At 44.4% G+C, this 19,966-nt stretch overlaps 2 long non-coding RNA genes across 2 annotated transcripts in view; both read right to left on the bottom strand.

Annotated features, from left to right (window-relative positions):
• The window catches only part of LOC147106296 (uncharacterized), a 59,763-nt gene extending 41,228 nt beyond the window's left edge, over positions 1-18,535 (bottom strand). Inside the window, exons 1-2 of the long non-coding RNA XR_015081476.1 lie at positions 18,461-18,535; positions 6,438-6,553 (exon numbers count right to left, since the gene is read on the bottom strand). This is a non-coding gene — a long non-coding RNA (uncharacterized LOC147106296). The remainder of the gene's footprint in view (positions 1-6,437; positions 6,554-18,460) is intronic.
• LOC147106297 (uncharacterized) lies at positions 8,974-16,218 on the bottom strand. The gene is made up of 2 exons (XR_015081423.1): positions 15,660-16,218; positions 8,974-10,299 (listed from the first exon to the last, which is right to left on the bottom strand). It is a non-coding gene; the product is annotated as an uncharacterized LOC147106297 (long non-coding RNA).
• Positions 18,536-19,966: the final 1,431 nt, after the last annotated feature.

Genomic DNA, 19,966 nt, shown 5'->3' with positions numbered 1-19,966 from the left:
AGACGAGGGGCAGGCAACCAATCCGCTCGCAAATTTTTTTTTTTAGGGCTGTATGGCCCCTTTAAGGGGCTGTGCAGGTCATTCAAAATATTGCACATGGATGGTTTTTGCATTGACAAGCCGGCTGCACAGAATTCCTGTAGCGCAGCAGCCGCACAGCTTAAAGGGATCATTGCTCTTGACCCCACAAAAATCCTGGCCCCGCAAAAATCCTCTCGTCCACTGCTGGCTACTCATTCACCCTTTCCCTTTAGGCGCACCTCTTCAGAGGAGCTGCCAAATCCTCACCCCACCTCCAATCGACCTGCTGCCTTCCATCACTTGTTGAGCCGATCACAGTCAAATGACGTCCAATCATAAGTGAGTCAGGCCTCATGTTATTGCCATCGGGTAGGCAGTGCACCACTCTGCACCTAGGAACATAGAAGATAGGAGCAGGAGTAGGCCATTCAGCCCCTCGAGCCTGTTCCGCCATTTAATGAGATCAAGGCTGATCATCCAAATTCAGTACCCTAATCCAAATTCAGTACATTGCCTGCCCGACATGCACTTCATATGAAAATTATATATATTTATCAGTAAATTTTGCTTTTATGAAAGCTGCAGGGAAGGACTTTTAACACTTTCAGATCCATCAATTTCCTTCATTGAATAGAAAACAGACAAGTAAAACCTAGAATGATTGGGAAAGGAGCTGAAAAAGTAAAGGTTTACTGGAAATTAAGATACATTGAATTGAAGTGCAGGGAAGATTAGAGAAACAAATATTATGAACAGATGGCAGAGACTGTGATAAGATCGGAAGAGAAAATAGTGAGACAGATACCAGAGAAAATAAATAAAAGAGTGATCTGTTATGCAAAAATGAGGCATCACAGAGCCAGAAAATGCAAAACAAAATTAGAAAACAGCATGGGTTTGAATCTAGGCCAGAGAGATGGATATAAAGGTTCTAAATGAAATGAGTTTCGTGAATCTAAATGCAAGTAACATTAGATTGGATATTGATTGTGGCTTGCATGAGTATATACTCTGCCGTGGTGAAAATTAGAACTACTTTCTTGCATTGGGTATAGAAGTCCAGTTTTATTAGATAGCAAAAATGAGGTTAACCTGGCTCATTATACGGGCTTATCTGTGCTGGCAACTCAAAGGGTCAAGCCAAATTTTGCTATGAGTCTCTTCCCTCTAATGTGATTACGCCACTGACAGGAAAAGCATGTCCAGAGAGCTTAGTCTTTAGCACAGTTGTCTGGGGATAATAAAGTCTGGACAGGCAGCAGCTCTTAAAGGGCTGCAGTTCACCATTCAAGGGTAGGTTGTGCTGGTGGCAGAAAAGTAGACTTTTTGTTCAAAATGACACAGTAAGACAAATGAGCAACACCTTTTGGTGGAGGTCCTGCTGCAGGAGGTGCTACTTTGGGCTGAAGCTGCATGGAGGGAGGTCGCCAACAGAAAAATGCAATCATCAGCTCCTTTATACCTATCTATACATGGAATCATAATGGCTGATAACAGAACCCCCACCCAGTGCCACCAGTGCCGATGCTTAGGTGGTCCTCGCACCTGCACAGAAATAAACTAATCTTGCCTCATAGTATAACATCAGCTCATTTGAATAATTTTCTGATTCTCCATGCACAACACTGCACCAGGAACACCAGAACCAGAATTTTGTGCCCAAATATCTCAACTGTGCCACTGTGAAAGACTGCTGGCTGCCCATTCAGGACTGGAAGGATTTGCCTGTGTGAGACAGAAGGGCACTAGATACAGTGTAGAGGTAAGATGGGGCTATTGGGCCACCAGGCATCAGTACCAGCTTTTTGTTTTGTTTTTGGAATTGGGTCCTAACTTCAGCACCTGTACAAATGAGTGCTGTGCGACTGAAGTGGTGGTGTTACGCACCAGTTGCATTATATGGAAGCCTTTCATTTTACTATTTTCCAAGGGCTTAATGAGTCTTGCGCACTGCTTGTGTGCAGGCTCCCAATGGCATTTGTGTTTGTCAACCACTGGGTAAAACTGCAGAGTTAAAGCCACCGTGCCCATTAATATTTGGAAAATGTGCCAATGTGATTCAGCACTCATCAGATTATCAGCCCCAAAGAATATTGCAGCACAGAAACTGGCCATTCCCACAGTGCTTCTATGCCTTCAAAAAGGCAGGCACAGTAGGTTGCTCCATATTGAAAACCTTATGCTTTTGTCTAGATCACATCCATTAGAATGCATGATTATGGTTCTGTGGTTAAATGCCACTTGAATATTAATTGAGTGCAAACCCTTTTTGTTCATGTCGGCCATGGGGTTCATATCAGCCACTTACATGTCCATGTGTGCCATCTTCAATGCCTTGCACTTGAATGAACCTGGCCCAGTGAAATTTCTGCACCCTGTCCAGCTAGGGCCTTCTTTCCACAGGGAAAGTAATGAAGATGTTGCCTTTAAGTGCTAAAGGTGTTTCCCCTTGCAAACGTAGCATTCATAATTTGCTTGCTATATGTGTGCCTTGCAAACTGTCTGATGTGGAAGTTATCACCTGTGATGGCTTGGAAAGGTCCCGCAGCATGAAAAACTTCAAAATGTGTTAACCTTCACTTCTATGGAAACAGCTGCCTCATTCCAGATATAGGTCATCCTCCAACAGATGATACAAACCTGTGATAGACTGTTCTTTGAAGAAGAGGCAGTGAAGACAGGTGTCCTTTGGCATATCCAGCTTTTTGTGGAGGAGTCTACAAACGCAGATCCTGAAGTAGTAATGGGTGTGGATAAAATATCCCTGGTGTAGTTGTACCAGCATTTGTTGAACTCAGCTTTCTTCTCTAAATCATGCAGCACTATTGGAATCCATGAAGGAATTCTCATCTTTACTACTTTGCATTATGCTATTTACATGACAACAGCGATCAGGAATATTGAAGGAAAGTACTAAAGAAAGAAACATGTACAAGAATGACAGTCTTCCCATTAAAACCAACTAATCAGCAGAGCACAATGCAGCAAAATGAAATTACAAATGCAAAAAAACCCAAACAATTTTAATAGCAGCTCAAGTTTTGCTATCTCTTTAAGAAGCCTATTTATATGGGTGATGTGCATGCTGTGGATTGAGTCCCATCAGAAATAGTGTCAGCTTGCTTGTGATCAAATTTAAATAAACTTTACCTTGCCTGTATGTGGCCTCATTCTGGCTCCTAAAATAATGCATCACAAAATGTATGCCCGCTTGTATACCCCATACCTGCCACCAGGAAAGATCATAAATTTATGCTTGCTTGTGCTATTAAATTTACAGATTTTTTTCTCATTAATGCATGTTATGGTCGGATCATAGTGCTAAATAAGTGGAAGACAAGCTTGACTTTCTATCTTACTACAGGAAATAATTTTGTACTTGGCTCACAATCAGTGATTCTTTTACCCTCTTTGAGGCTGCCCTGCCCATCCATACATCCTACCATGCTGTTGCAGTGGTAGCATGGTTGTCATTTCAAGATCCCACCTCAACCTGCCCCTTTACTCTTTTGACTCCTTCTACACATTTGAGCACCTCATGTTTTATCACACCCTCTCTCCTCTCCTTCAAGGCCCTCATTATTTACTATCCTCCAAAGCCTCATGCTGAACTACTTGTGGAAATCTCCCTATTCTCCTTCTTGGCGATTTCAACCTACACTTAAATGTCCCATCCCTTCTTCACTACCATCCAATCGCACCCTGTACACCCATTCTCCCAGCCCAACATTGCCATTATACATGATTTTGCCACCTCTAAGGTGTATATTATTGACAAGACCTTCTCTTGTAATCCTTATGCAAACCCTTTACCATCACTCTTCTCCCCTCACAAAAGCTACCCCCAATTTCCTTTTCAGCACCCATTCCAACTCACAGGTCCCTCTCAACTGACTCTCCGCACTTCACAACTACTGCTTGTGCCGACTTAATTAACAGCTTCCTTGCCTCTCTTTGTGATGCCCTCATTCCACAAAAGCTCTCATGGTCTTCCACCCTCACCACTCCCTCTTCTCACCCTCACATTTGAGGACCAAAGGCTCAAACACTTAGTGAAAAACAGTCCAGGCTGCCCACAATCATATCTGGCTCGAAGACCTAAATCTCCTTTCCCTCTCTGTCCAAATCATTCTATTACTCTAAGATCCTTGCCAAACTAGCTTCCCATCTCCAAAATAATTGACTTAAAAATCTTTGTCCTCATCTTCAAATCCCTTCACACTTTTCCCCCTCCCTACCTTTGAAGCCTCCTTGATCGCTACATCTTTTGCTCATCCAATACTGGTCCACTGCACCCTCCCCCCCATCCCCACCACAAACACCACCACTCTATCATGAATAGCAAAGCCTTCAGCTATCTTGCCTCCAAACTCTGAACTCCCTTCATTTTACTATATCTCCTCCATCTTTAAAATGTTCCTTTATATCTACTGCTTCAACAGTACATTTGGCTACCTCCCTGGATCCTCTTCAGATATGACTCTAACTGTGAAGTACCTTGGAATGTGTTGCTATTTCAAAGCTACCATTTTAAATACAAATTGTTTTGTTATCTGTGATATTGAATTTATACAAGACATTGGCCATGTCACAATTGGAACATTACTCACAGTCCTGGCCATTCTAATATGGGAAGAATATTAGGGCCATGGATGGATACAGTGAAGATTCACAAGAACGAAACCAGACATGAGAAGTAGGCTGAAAAATTTAGATGTTCACACAACTTCATGATATTTACTCCAGTACTCACTTGTCTAACTGACTGTATAAATTGGGTGTTCTGGGCTGCAAAGACTAAGGCCGCAAATTTCCCAGCGGAGGCAGGATGGTGGCAGGCGAGCTGGTTTCCGGGTTCCACGAACCTGGCTGTAGCCACTCTGTAATGAGATTTTCCTTTGATTGGCCTTGTTAAGCCCGCCCTGTGGGGTTCCCGGCCAATTAACAGGAAGTGGGTCTGATGACGTCATTTGATGACGTGTCATCAGCCGGTTTCCTTAAAGGGACCACGTCCACATTGAGTTTGACAGTTGTTCTCAGTGTTTGACAGCATTGAGGTGCTGCAAACACTGACAAGCACTGCACAAAGGTGGACTCTTGCACCCAGCCTCTTCAGTGACTTCCTCAGATGTAAGAAAACTACTAGGCACTTGGTCTAAGCGTTAAACAAAGCTTTAATCAACTGTTTTACAACATGGAGGTCAGTTGTGTTCTTCACTAGTTCCTGTTACGAATGTCCTGCGCAGGCTGGGTCCGTGCCCGTGTATTTATACTCTCCCTGGACAGTGCCACCCATAGGCCACTCAGTATTATTTCATAAGTCTTTCTTTCATGAATGACTGATTCATGTCACCCTCCATATGCTTATGGAGGGAGTCACAGCACACAGGGAGGTTCTCTTCCCTTCCAAGGGCGGAAGAGATCTCCCCAGGACACCAACACAGTCTGGTTGCACATTGCACAGGAGGGCAAAAGCAGGGATGTCACCTGGCTGCAGTGGTGCCAACCTTTCAATGATTTTAGTGGATCACGAAACATTACTGCAAAGCGACACAAACTCACCCTGCTGTGCCACTCAACACATCCCCATCACTCTGCCTTCCATACCCTTCTCCTGCACATCCTTACTCACACCAACTTACCTTGCACCACCACCTAACCCTCTCTACCTACTTTATCACTTCCCCATCTCACTAGCCATCCCTCACACTCACCCTTATCCTACTGCAAGCATACCAACTAACAACACACAAGGGTAGGCACTTGAGATGTTTAGCCAATGTCCATGTGAAGTTTCTGGTAATGTGTTGTCATACAGTGAAATCTATTTTTCCAAAACTGCCCCTTATTGGACAGATCTGAGTGCACCTTGAGAAGTGTCTTACTGAGTTCCAGTGAATGTTCAGACATAGCTTCCCCGCTATAGTGATGAGTGTGCATAGAATGGCTTGGCCATTAAAGGGATGTTACACGGTGCTGGTGTGGGATGGTGTCAACCCCGCGCATCATGTGGCAGCCAGGGTGTACAGCGTCAAGTGAAGTAAATCTGGCCATGGTGATGCCATCGCTGGCCTCCTGGGCAGCAATGTTGTCAGGGGCTGATGCCCTGTGTCCAGTGCAGCATCAGGTGATGGCGGAGAAGGTTGGTGATGTTGATGTGCCTGGTGATGTTGGTGTTAGGGCTGATCGTAGAAGGATTTGGAGGATCAAGGTCAGATTTTTTCAAGGGCACCGATGTTGCTGCAATAGATGGCAGCGGCAGGTGAGATGACAGAAGCGATCTGTCAATGGTGAGCGAGGATCTCCCAATGAGGTGGCACTGGATGTACAGTTGGATCTAAAAACTTGTAAGCTGAAGAAATCTCTATATGTATTAAAAATGCAGTAACCAACATTTTCTGCGCTCTGAAACTCACCATCTGCAACATGGCATCCGTTACACCACTTCTGCAGCTGTCAGCTTATCAGAAATATCAGAGCAGACTCAAATCACGGCAGGTTGAGCTGGCGTGTTCCCCGAACAGCGGGTAACCTGTGGGGGAGAACGTAAAATTGGAAAGAAGCCTCAAAATAGTATTAAATTGGCTCTTAACAACACATTTAACAAGCTCAATTGTATCCCCCGCCACTTGGTGTCGGGTCAGTTCTGCACTGACAGACCCGACACCTGGGAGGCTCACGTGGAGGTGGGTTGACAGCAGGTTACCTAATGTCTCCAAACCCGCTCTCTGAGCGCCGGCAAATTGGCGGCCTAATTGTTTATGGAAGTGTGTTTATAGAGCCCCTTGGTAAGATTTGAAGTAGCTGTATGAAGCTAGTTCTTCTTTTGTTTCTTGTTTCTGTTAGTTGGTCAGGAGACTTTGTGTAAAGTGTTCTGACATTCATTTTTTTGGTATCTCCATGATATTGGGATAGTAGATTGTTCAATGGGAACACTCATTTTCAATAGTCACGTAAAGTTAGGAGCAAAAAAATGAGCTGGTACAATACATTCCTGAATGTTACCTGCATCACAAAGAAATAGTCTATAGAGCCTAGAATTTCCTCAAAATGACTTCCACCACTGTTGCACTATTTTTTTTTAAATGTTGCATCCGCTGGTGGCTCCTAGAGGGAAATACACATGAGTTTCCTGGGTCTGCTAGTTTGAATTCCCATCAGCGCAAGCATTGGTGTAAAACCAGTAGAAAATGGATGTAAGCAGCTGAACAACCTGGAAACTTCTGTGCAACCTTTAAAAAGACAGCTCAGCTTGTTTTCTTCAGTAGGAGATCAGGTCAAAGAGCAACAGTGCTTGGCTCTTGCACTTCACTCTCTAATAACTTTACTTCATATCTTAACAATATTTCTGTTACACTTATAAAGAATTATAAACATTCAAGTACCATCTCTGCCCAGAGGGCAGCAGGGCATGGCATCAAGCCAGAGAAGAACATCACACAACTTCACTCATTAAGACCTCCAAGCCCTCCTGGAGGGCATTGAAGGCAAGACGAGCAAACTCCTGGGTGTAAGTGCCACCAGGGAACCCAGAGTTATCACTCATCTCACCTGGAGGGAGATGGCACTGGCACTGACTCCCTCAACCCTATGACTGCAGAACTGTGCTACAAAATGTTCCACATCCTTAGTAACACATTGCATGCCTCTGTTTTATTCCTTGCCCACATTGGGTACCAGCACATTCTTCACCTTCTTAAAGCAACACTTACTCAACTAACCCTTCACAGTGTTCTCTTATTAACAGGAACTTGAACTTGCATCTTACACCATGGCTACCCAGCTCCCCTCACAGCAATTACTTACTTGCACAAAACTAAAGCCTCTTTCTCCACTTCAACATACCCCCACAACTCTAACTTCAGCTTTCCAATGTCACTTGCTACACACTCCTTAACTGCTAGCCTTAGCTTCATTCACTCGTATCTTCTTGCAGGAGAAATTGACACACAATGCCCACCAAAGGCAGGCCACCAGAGGGACATCCCACCTTTAAAAGCTCACTCCAGGTTACTGACAGAACCTACACTGGTGCCTTTGCATCCTATGAACCACCACACAGACACAACTTTCCAACCCTTTGTCTGTCTTCTTAATCCCAAGGGGGCAATGCACATCAATTCTTAGCTTCTACCCTCCTTTCCTGCAGATCCATCACAGCAACGGGTGGCACAGGAAGAGGCAAATGATGATGGTGAAGAGCATGATGAGGATCAAACCACCCAGGAACCACAGCCATCTCTCAGGACAGCAGAATATGCCAGGCCTCCAGCCATCTTCCTCATAGAACTGCACCGATGGAACGGGAGAAGCAACATCAAGCTGCCAAGGAGCAAGCTGACATGAGATGAGGGCCACCTCAGTCCCATGAGCCTTCTGTAGAGCAAGAGCAGCCAACCACCTCCTGCAATCATGGCCCTTAAGTAGCACCTTGAAGAAGCATGAGAAACCCAGATGGTGGGGCATTGTGGGTCGGAAAATCTACTGGTGGCCTGACCCTGTGTGAGGCAGTTAGAAGCAAGTGCACGTGTCTGTAGGCAGAATGCCAAAAAAACTTTAAATATTGCTTCCTACCTGCAGAAATCTGAATTTAAAAACCTCCAGCATCTTCTGTTTCAGGAAATTCTCACTGCGTCTTGAACAGCTGATCCTGACAGCTGCTGTGCCTCACTTAACTGTGTCAAACTTATCCCAGGTGCAGCAGCGGTCCGATTCCAGGAAACTCAAAGGTGTTTCACTACTGGCTCTCACTTTGACAGATTTAGCAGCGGAGCTACAGAAGAGTGAGGAAACTCAGGGAAGCGGTTTAAACATGGGAGTCGGGTGGAAATGGCTTCCCACCTGACTTTCCTCGCATAAAAGTTTCCTACTGATGTAAGCCCCCAAAGTGTGGACTGAGTGATATACACAGTCGACAACACTGGCTTGTTGTAAGAAAGACAGACCCAATAATTGAAGTAAAAACGGTTTATTCAGGCCTGGGGAGCTATGGCTCTTGTGTCCCAACACAAGGCTCCAACTCCACCGAATCTCTTGAGGTTCACACAGTTATACAAAACTTAAGGCCCTGCCCTAAAGGCGGGGATAAGCTTATTAACATATACAGAATTATAGTTAAATTGTAATTATAAAACCATGACATTCCATTCTTCCAGTCGCTTACAAATCTCACATTTCGTTATCAGTTGGTCCTGTTACTTTCTCATAACCCGGGCCTCAATTTTATTACTTTACGATCGTCCATTTGCTGTTGTCAGATGGCTTGGTCTTTCTAAGTATTTCTCTAAGATAGTAGATCTTTCCAAAGCGGGCAATCCGCAGACTTTCTGTCTCTCTCTCTTGAATTATTTCTACAGAGCAAAAACACTTTAGTTAGTTAAAAGAATAGAACCCTATTGAGCTTCACACTTAACAAACCCTTAAGTGCAAAGGTGTCGACTCGCGTGGCCGAACCCATATATCTCTCCCTCTTTCTAAGGGGTTGTTTTGACAGTTTTAATCTCTCAGCAGTTACCCCGTAGTCCTGTTTAAACCTTATCTGGGTTTATACAACTTTTACAGACTTCTATTGTTCAACTCGGAGCACGAATTAACCTATTCCCTCCATTTTGTATATTGGTGTTACAGATGAATCCTGGTTTGTTTTTCCTTATTAAATCCAATTTTTAATATCTTACTTCAGTCCCCCCTTTTGACCTTTGGACAATTGCTCCAAACAGGTTAACATGTATTTCCACTTCCTGGTGTCTGCCAGAGCGTGCACTCCCTGGCCTTCTACCAGTTTAGGTTATACATGTATATATATCTTATCAATTTGGAGGCCGACTTCCCCCTCTGTGGTATGGTGGTCTTTCCTTTACGGTGGTCTTTCCTTTAGGGTGGGCTTTCCTTTATGCACTCCGTCCGGTGTAACCATTCCCGGGGCCCCTTAGACCCTACACTAATGGTTGAGGCTTTTCTGCTCAAGCCTGTCCCTCATTCCCACGTGGGGTGTGTGACGTGCCAATTCGAGACTGTCATCACACACCAGTCCTCATTCACCACCCTCCTTCTGCCACCCTCCTTCTGCCACCTCCATCTTACGGTTGGCCGGCCCGGTCATTAATTACCATGCCCAATTAATCCCACATAATTTCAGTCGCTTCCCATCGCGTCTTACACCATTTGCCTTGGAGAGGCAGGGGAGTTGTCCATTCTTAACATCGCTGCCTGCCCCTCCTCAGGCTCTACTTCCTTCACCACACCACTTTCGGCCTTACTCATTCTGGCACAAAGGCACTGGAGAAATAAAAATACACAATATATCAGAATAACAATCAAGAGGAATATCATTATGCCTTGTACCACCGAGGCGCCCACAGTCCCCGACCATCCTGGTCCCCAATTATCAAAATATGAGGAAGTGGGTGAGTTTCCTCTAATGTTGCACTAATGTCTTTTTGTTGTTTCTTTAAGCCTTCTTCTATTTTATGATAGTACTTTAAAATTTCCTTTGTTTCCTGCCGTAACTTCTGCCAAGCTTCCTCTAACTTAGGAATTGTCTTGGGCTCTGGTATGACATAAGTTTCAACCCTTTTTAGTAAGTCTCATATTATCAAATGACCAGGTTTTCCTATCTGTATAAGTATCTTTCGACCAATACAACGGTTTGGTTGGGGAATGGTATAAGCCATATCTTGATATTCATATTTCTGTTCAATTGTGGTGACACAACAGGTCCCATTGTTCCTTGATGCTACCCAGGTCCAGTGTATCCCCTTGGGTGAACCTCGAGGGTGCAATTGGTAATTTTCGTAAATCCGTACTCGGATGTGTCTCCCTCGGTGGGGGGGTGTGTGCACACCCATGTCCTTCCCTTGTGGTGGCACCCGTCCACTACCACCCCCCTTTAGGTTTCATTCTTCTGTTTATTATCTTCATCCCTTTCCCAAAGTGTCTTGGTAGGGACATCATGACATTTAACCCACTTTCCCTTTGTACTTCTCCTATATTAATCACGTCGTATCGGGGTTGTCCCCCTTCTGGGAATTGTGGGATGGCCAGTACAAAGCCAATCATCTTAGTCCATGGGGTCAGACAATCACTTGTCCCATTTTACATTCCTTACATAGGCTTTTATTTGTGTCAATCCAAGGTTCCAGATCCTCATTAGTAATCCAATCAGGGATCTGTCCATTATTTATTTGCCTCATGTTATGCTGAGCATTCAACAATAGCCATGAGCCCTACGTGGCACATATTAGTTCCTTATCGGTTTGGCGAGAAGCATTATTAAGTCTATCAATAATTGTATTGATTGTTTCTGCATGGGGGGCTACTATCTCTTCCACCCCCGACAATTGCATTATTGTTTGGTTTCCCTGCCAGTGTCAATTGCTGGCTATTTCCAGCAGCTTGTTTTAGTAACTTCTCTATTTTTGCTTGTAATTCTTCTACTCCTTCGTTTACTCCTTCTATGTCCAAGCTATTAACTGTTGCTAACCCGGCCGCATACCCTGCTCCGGTCGTTTCCAATACTCCCCGTTTCTTACATCTTTGTAAGATAGATTTTTCCTCCTGTGGATCCTCTAAGTGTTTTACCCACAGGGAGTTCCAGGTTTGTTTTGTATCTCAAAAGTACTCATATTAATGGCAAGCTTAGTAACTCTATGTGCTACACTAGAATACACCTCATCCTGTGTTCTCCTTATTACTAATCCCCCTTGATAATGGCAATACTTATATTTATCCCTAGAATCAAGGCGAGGACGCTCCATCTCATTCCGGACGTCCAATGTTCCTGTAATTACAAAAAGGGGGCTGGTCGTCACCAGCCAGTTAGAATTATTCTGCTCTTATCCATTTTATCAGTTCAAAATGCTGTACATCTGGTTCATTTCTTGTTCTGTGGCTCTGTCCCCAGACATACCTGAAGATGCAAACTATGGCATATAATATCATCATACACAGCCTATTATCATCATACACAGCCCTATCATTGATATATGTAGTAACTCCCCTTCCCATTCTTTATATCTTCTAGTATACTCCTCACTCTGTCAAAAAGGGCACCATCTCTGGTTTACTCATTGTCCTTCTTATATATTTTTAACTGAGTCCAGTGTTTCCACCTTCCTTTACCCGTTCCAGACCCATCTACATGAGCACATGTGTCATTATTCATTAATACTTCATAAGGTCCTGACCATCTGGGTGCTAGCCCTGGTTTGGCTGGCATTATTTCTGTTATCACTTTGCTATCTATTGCTAAGACCTCCTTCTGGTCGTCCCGTGTATCCTGTTCTCGATCCCGTATAATCTGTTGGTCTTTGGCCTCATGTCTCTAACTATCTGTCCAGATTTATCTTTGGGTAACAGGACAGCTTCCCAAGCAGTCTCCCGGCCATTTGAGATGGTGCTGCAATTAGTTTATAAGATAACTTCCATTTATCAAATCCTAATTTTCCTTCTATCACTGTGGGGAAATATTAACTCAACATTAAGAAATTTACATTTAATAATGTCCAATATCTTTAAATTCTGTTCAGTAATACTGAAGTTGTTACTTGGTGAACTCAAACAGCTGTCAGTGGAAAGGGTTAACTCCTTCGCAGGCTTTTGAAGGTGGAGCTAAACATTATTGCGTCACTTCACGCAACCCAAAAAACATCCCTGACTGAGAGACAGTTGTGGTTTCACACTTTGATTCAACATGAACATTTGGGCTTCATTGGTCAGATTCCCTCTCTCAGTTGATCGTTTAGCTGCCCGTCCTCTTGTGTGCTTTAATTTATTATTACGGACTCTTTGGGTAGGAGAGAGGTTCCTACTAATTCTTTGATTATATTCTTGTCTCTTACGGGTCTTCTCCTGGTGTCATATATCCCTGCCTACTCCCGCTATCATGTAATCAGACACCACCCCAAAGGCATTCCGACTATCTATATAGGTTTACACATTTTCCTTTGGCTACCCCCCTTTGATCAAATCCTGTATAGGCTGGGCCATTTCTACTTTGTTTCCCGGGCCTGCCTGTTTGTTTGAGTTATAATCTGGGGGCCAGTACACTTCATTCGCTTTAGGGTCGACTAAAGCTCCTACTTCTCGCAGTATATCTATCCCTAGGATTGTTCCTTCGGTGCTCTCGCATACCCACAACTGTGTAGGTATTATTATTATAGCCAATTTCTAGTAAGACTGTTTCGCTCTTATAAGCCCTGATTCTTCGTCCACCGATTCCTGCTATACTAACTGAAAGTTTTGTTCGGGGTAAGGGTAAGTCTGTCAATGAGATTGTGGCTCCTGTGTCTATTAACATTTTGCACTGTCGGCCCCCTACCAATGCATCAACAAACATCCTCGGATCCCCCTCCCCTCTCTGGCGCGGTCCCTTCCTGCTGCCATCCCTAGAAGCTTGCGAGCAATCAAAGCACGCAGCCAGTCCTAATGCCCCTCCCATCTGTTTTTGGGCATTTGTCTCTTCCCTTGTGTCACTATGTATCCTAGGTAGACTACTTCATCCTTCCCTACCTATACCTTTCTAAGGTTTAACTCTAGTCCCGCCTTCTATAAGGCTTCCAGTACCATAGTCAATTAAATATTGTAGAGGGACCTGCCACTATCGGATATTCTTGCGGAGTTGAGTTATCTTATTCAATTTGGACTACACCAATTTACATCAACCAGAATTTCACTGTGGCCACAATGAAAGTCTGGTTTTAATAGGTTAATTTACCTCATAACTTCAAGGTTAGATCTTAGACTGAAACTTAATCTTTCATTAAACAAACTTTTTGTTGCTCTGCTCAGTTTTTACACTTCAGCTTAACTTAAATTGTAATAGGTTTTTTTCATTCTGAGGGCACAATCTTATTTGCACATTCTTAAACTTCCAAAATCCCCGACAAGACAAAGGGGTTAAATGCTTTTACTTTAACACAGAGAAGTGGGTGGAGCTACAACACACAGCAGACATTTCTTTTTCTTAACGGACAGATTTTCAGACAAAGGAATATTGAATCCTCTTAAACATTCCTAATCAGGAAAACATCCACACTCACACATTTTTATACAAATTGTAATTTCAGCATATGTCTAAGGTTCCTTTCACTCAGCAAATCTCGTGTTTTACTTGTCTTGGTACAGATGCTAATAACTTCCATGTTGGTAAAGCTTTAAGTTTATCTTTTCCTTCCTTTTTAAATCTGACTCAACATCTTTCCCTAGTTTCCAAATCCCTGTTTGTTTGTTTTTTGTTTTTTGCTGGGGTTTCAAATTGGCTCGCCTGCAAATTAGATCTTTTTCCTTCTTTATCTCTCCCTTCTGTTTCAATTCCTTACATTATCTGTTGCCTCTTTATCTTTAGCTCCTCCCCACCAAGCCTTTGGCTCTCTGCACTGTTTCTTTTTATTTTCCAGGAGTCGGGTTATAGAATCCAGGTTCTTTGAGGATTCTTCTTCCACCCTCTTAGTCATAACTAACTGCTATGTTTCACGCATAATTCACGATGTTGAGGAATTAGGTTTGTACGCTACGTTGTTCGCCCCATAGCGTCACCTTCATTAGTTTCTTGCTTTCTATTAGTCACTTTGTTTCGTTAGACACACACCAACCCTTTAGTCCCGAGGTTTTGGTACTGTGGGGTCTGTAGCTCCCGGCGTCCTACTTGATCCTGGCCGTCACGTGGGACTACTGTCCTCTTAATTCAGGCTCAGGCTAGGTGCTGGGGACAGACCTCACCCTTGTCCGTTCTAACCTCCTTATGACCGCAGGGTTTTATCTCATTCACTCACCACGGTGCACCCATTCATTCAATTGTTGAGATTTCGCCGTCTCACGGATAAAGAGGATTTCCCGCCTCCCCGGGGTAGGGGTCTTTCCGCCCCTGTCGGTTCGCCTACCTACGGCTAAATGAGGACTTCTCTGCCTCCCAGGGTTTTCCGCCCCGTCGGTTCGCCTACCTACGGCTAAATGAGGACTTCTCTGCCTCCCAGGGTTTTCCGCCCCGTCGGTTCGCCTACCTACGGCTAAATGAGGACTTCTCTGCCTCCCAGGGTTTTCCGCCCCGTCGGTTCGCCTACCTACGGCTAAATGAGGACTTCTCTGCCTCCCAGGGTTTTCCGCCCCGTCGGTTCGCCGTTATACGGCTTAGGGAACACCTTATCCCTATCTTTTTAACCGCCTTCAATTAAGGGTGTCTTTCTTTTTATAGTTCTTTTATACGTCGATTCTGACTCACCGTCTCGCCAGCGATTAACCCCTAATTTTACAGGTGGTAATTAAAACATACTCACCCGTCTTAGGTTAACGCTGTCCGAGAGTCTGGTTCAGAACGCACATCCCATCCTCGTCGCCAATTGATGTAAGCCCCCAAAGTGTGGACTGAGTGATATACACAGTCGACAACACTGGCTTGTTGTAAGAAAGACAGACCCAATAATTGAAGTAAAAACGGTTTATTCAGGCCTGGGGAGCTATGGCTCTTGTGTCCCAACACAAGGCTCCAACTCCACCGAATCTCTTGAGGTTCACACAGTTATACAAAACTTAAGGCCCTGCCCTAAAGGCGGGGATAAGCTTATTAACATATACAGAATTATAGTTAAATTGTAATTATAAAACCATGACATTCCATTCTTCCAGTCGCTTACAAATCTCACATTTCGTTATCAGTTGGTCCTGTTACTTTCTCATAACCCGGGCCTCAATTTTATTACTTTACGATCGTCCATTTGCTGTTGTCAGATGGCTTGGTCTTTCTAAGTATTTCTCTAAGATAGTAGATCTTTCCAAAGCGGGCAATCCGCAGACTTTCTGTCTCTCTCTCTTGAATTATTTCTACAGAGCAAAAACACTTTAGTTAGTTAAAAGAATAGAACCCTATTGAGCTTCACACTTAACAAACCCTTAAGTGCAAAGGTGTCGACTCGCGTGGCCGAACCCATATATCTCTCCCTCTTTCTAAGGGGTTGTTTTGACAGTTTTAATCTCTCAGCAGTTACCCCGTAGTCCTGTTTAAACCTTATCTGGGTTTATACAACTTTTACAGACTTCTATTGTTCAACTCGGAGCACGAATTAACCTATTCCCTCCATTTTGTATATTGGTGTTACAGATGAATCCTGGTTTGTTTTTCCTTATTAAATCCAATTTTTAATATCTTACTTCACTACGCTGTTCCAGCACTGCAAGGACATTCACCTCATTGATGTTTCTTGCCCCAGGTGTAATTAATTTAACTAATCCAACTACTGTATTTTAATCTGTCTAACTTCAGCTACTTAAATATTTTGAACCTGCAATCCAGATCCCACCTATGGCATACTTACTGCCCCCTCTTGCAATTTCACCAGTTTATGGCATCCCAACCCCCTCCCTATCCCCAGTGATAGTCTCATTCCCTCCTCATTAAAAGCATTCCAGAGGCTTGCCAACCCTGTTCCCTGCCAGAATTCAATAACCTCCATTCCACTGAGAGCAGTCGGGGGCCCTCCTACCCTACCACACATTTGGGAGTGCTGCTCCCCACCCTTCTCAGCGAGTCCATTCAGCAGTCTTTCCACTTCACCACCCTTCCCACCCATTGAAAGCATATGGGAGTTTTCTACTCCCACTGAAATATTTCAGGAGCCCAGCAGAATGAGAGGGATTGGCATCTCATGTAGCCCCACCCAGCTAGGAGGGTTTGGTATCTCATTCCATTGAAATAATTGCAAGCCCCTACCCTTCTACTGACAGTATTTGGCATGCTCTGCCCCTTCCATTTGGCATCACTCCAATGAGAGCTATTGGCACTTGGCTCACCCATGGAAGCATTCCCCACCCCCCACTACCAACTGAGAGCATTTGCTGCCCCCCTCCACTGAGAACATTTGGCAAGCTGACCATTCAGCCCCAACCTCCATTGTTGAGAGTTTCCCTGATTTTACTGTTGCCCTTCCCCACCCCGACTCCCTCACACTCCTCTCCCCACCCCATTCCCACTCCACACTCCCTTCCTTTTTCTCTCCCACCCCTTTCTTGTTCCTTCTACATCCTACTTCCCTGTCCCCTCCTCTCCCCTCCTGTTCCTCCTTCTACCCCTCTCCTCTGCCCTACCCCCTCTGCCTGCCTGCTTTCCCGTTCTCCTCTTCTTCCTCCCTCCTCTTCCCAAGAGGGGCTGAAAATCCATGACCCTTCCACCTCAGTACCACCATAAGTCCGGTGTAAGGATCATGGATTAGTGTGGGAATCAGATATGCCGGATCCAGCCTGCCCCAGCAGTTCCAATGGGTCTTGTTGAGGGCAATTCATTAAATATATTCAAGAAGGAGTTAGATATATTTCTTAAGGCTAAAGGGATCAAGGGATATGGGGAGAAGGCAGGGACAGGGTATTGAGTTTGGATGATCAGCCATGATCTCATTGAATGGCGGAGCAGGTTCGAGGGGCCGAATGACCTACTCCTGCTCCTATCTTCTATGTTTCTATGTAATATTGGAGGGACTGTGGCTGGGGAAAGGAGACCCCCGGGATGGATCATGTCCTCAACTGGCGGAAGAGCAGAGGGCCAGTATGCTGAGCGAGAGCTGGTGTACTAGGTTGCCATCTAGCGGAAGTGGGATTGCAAGTCCAGGCTGGGTTGTGGCCTAGACCCCTGAAGATTGTTAAAATTTTTAAAGATTTATCGACCCCCTTACAAAAGCATGGAGATATATTTAGGAGGGCTATCCCCACCTCCCCCACTCCAGGTGGGGCATCTTCCACTGGGATTCTTGGCCTCCCCTCTCTGGCGGTTGCCCAAGATGCACTCCAACGGTGTGGCACCCTCCTGTAATATTAAAATTAAGTAACCTTCCCCAACTTCACATACTTTGGCATAGCTAGCACCAAAGGTCACAGGCAGGCACATCCTGGCACTTATGCTAGGCACAAAGTCTACAGTCTGAACATATTTTGCATCAAAACAAGTTGGACAATTTGCTGTGAGTAAACCTGGTTTTTAATTCTATGGATATAATGTGCACTTGGCAAACTTATCAGCAAGTTGAGAGAGCACTTCCTACAATCTTCTACCTATTAATCAGAAAATTGTCGGAAGTGAAGCTGTGATTTCCTGATATTCACTCCCACCAGTGAAGTACCGATCAGGAACACAATATTGTAAAATTAGCCCGTCTTTGTCCAGTGAGAGAGAGAAAGAAGCCAATACCATGATATATCATAGAAAAAAATGCTTAATTTTTGTCACATTTGGTTCTTCTGGTGCAGAAGTCAGTAATGACTGATGATGATTCAGTCCAAAACAGTGACTAATGCCAACTGGACAGCTAAGCAATATTCTTACAATTTGCCCAATACAACCTTCAGTTGTTTGTCAAGTCGTACTGACAATAAGTATTACAATATCAAATGTTAATTGTATGTAAACTATAAGCAAAAATTGTAGCAAAATGTATTCATTGGCTGGAATTTTGCCTACCTGGGCGGGTCCGGTGCGGGCGGTGTCTGTGGCAGATCGCGACGCCACTGCTGGCTCCATCCCGCTGTTGAAAATGAACTTACCTTAATGGAGCCTATTAAGCCCAGCCCAATGAGATGGGGCAGGTCTGGTGACGTCATTCATGATGCATTTTCAGCCAGGATCCTTAAAGGGACCATGACCACATTACATTTGATGTTTAATTTAATAACGTGGGTGTTGAATCTTTACAATAGTGTTGTATCCGTGTGTTAATAGAGACACTGAAGGCAGGAGTTGGTTTCACAGGTGTTTACTGAACACAGTCTGGAGGTGAACTAACTGATACAACACAATATACAGGCTTATATAGCCCGAGTGGCCATTACCGGCATTACAGTACACGGGGGGCTCTTAAAGGCACATACACTACAATTCCTCCCCTTTTAGCCAACCAGTACATAATATTTTAAGTAATCATTAATTACATGTTACAAGAACAATAATCTACACATTGCTGCAGTTAATCAATTATAAGTCAGTCTCTCTGGAGGCTTCCTGACTCGGTCCGGATAACGCCTCGGTGGTGTAGTAGTTTCTGGTGGTGTAGTAGGTTCTTTTGGCAAGGCTGATTCGGCTTGAATGCCAGTGTCGGGTTCATCTGGTTCCAGTATCACCGGATCGGAGGTAGATACTATGGGTATCTCTACTTCATCATTAGGCGTATAGAGTTGTGGTGTAGGTTGTCCCTTTTCGGATGACTCTATGATCTGGTCAGCATGGCGCCTTATTATGCTTTCTCCAATGTCCACGGTATACATCAGCGGTCCTAGTCGTGTGCAAGTAGTTCCAGGCTGCCATTTCTCGGTACGGTAGTCCCGGGCCAAAACTTGTTGACCTATCTGGAAGGTTCTAGTTGGCCTTTCATTCATGCCTTGAAATTGCCGGTTCTCCACGTCCCTTCTGGTGTTTGGCTTGATCAAATCCAGCCGGCATCTTAGGCTTCTATTGCAGAACATCATGGCGGGAGTTTGGTTTGTAACCATATGTGTTGCATTCCTGTATGCAAACAAGAAGTTATCTACCTTATGCTGAAGTTTTATGTCTTCATTACCCATGGCCTTTATGGCCTTCTTGAAGGTCTGGACAAACCTTTCAGCCAATCCATTGGTGGCGGGATGGTATGGGGCGGACGTGTAGTGCTTAACCCCATTGTTTTTTAAGAACTTCCTGAATTCTTCAGACACAAATTGCGGTCCATTATCGGAACAGATCTGTTCAGGCAGCCCATTCCTGGCAAATATGGTCCTTAATACTGTGATGGTTTTTTCCGTGGTGGTGGAGGACATCTTTATTACCTCCGGCCACTTGGAGTGTGCATCAACCGCGATTAAGAACATTGAGTCCATAAATGGACCAGCAAAGTCGATGTGTACCCTTTGCCAGGGAGATGAGGGCCACTCCCATGGATGTAGAGGGGCTTGTGGTGGAGCGTTTTGGACCTTCTGGCATCCTAGGCAGCTCTTG

This window comes from Somniosus microcephalus, chromosome 16, assembly GCF_052327205.1.
Source record: "Somniosus microcephalus isolate GS21.2 chromosome 16, FLI_Smic_1.0, whole genome shotgun sequence".
Taxonomy (NCBI): Eukaryota; Metazoa; Chordata; class Chondrichthyes; order Squaliformes; family Somniosidae; genus Somniosus; species Somniosus microcephalus.
Note: the sequence above shows the minus strand (reverse complement) of the source record. Positions and strands in the feature narration are given on the sequence as shown.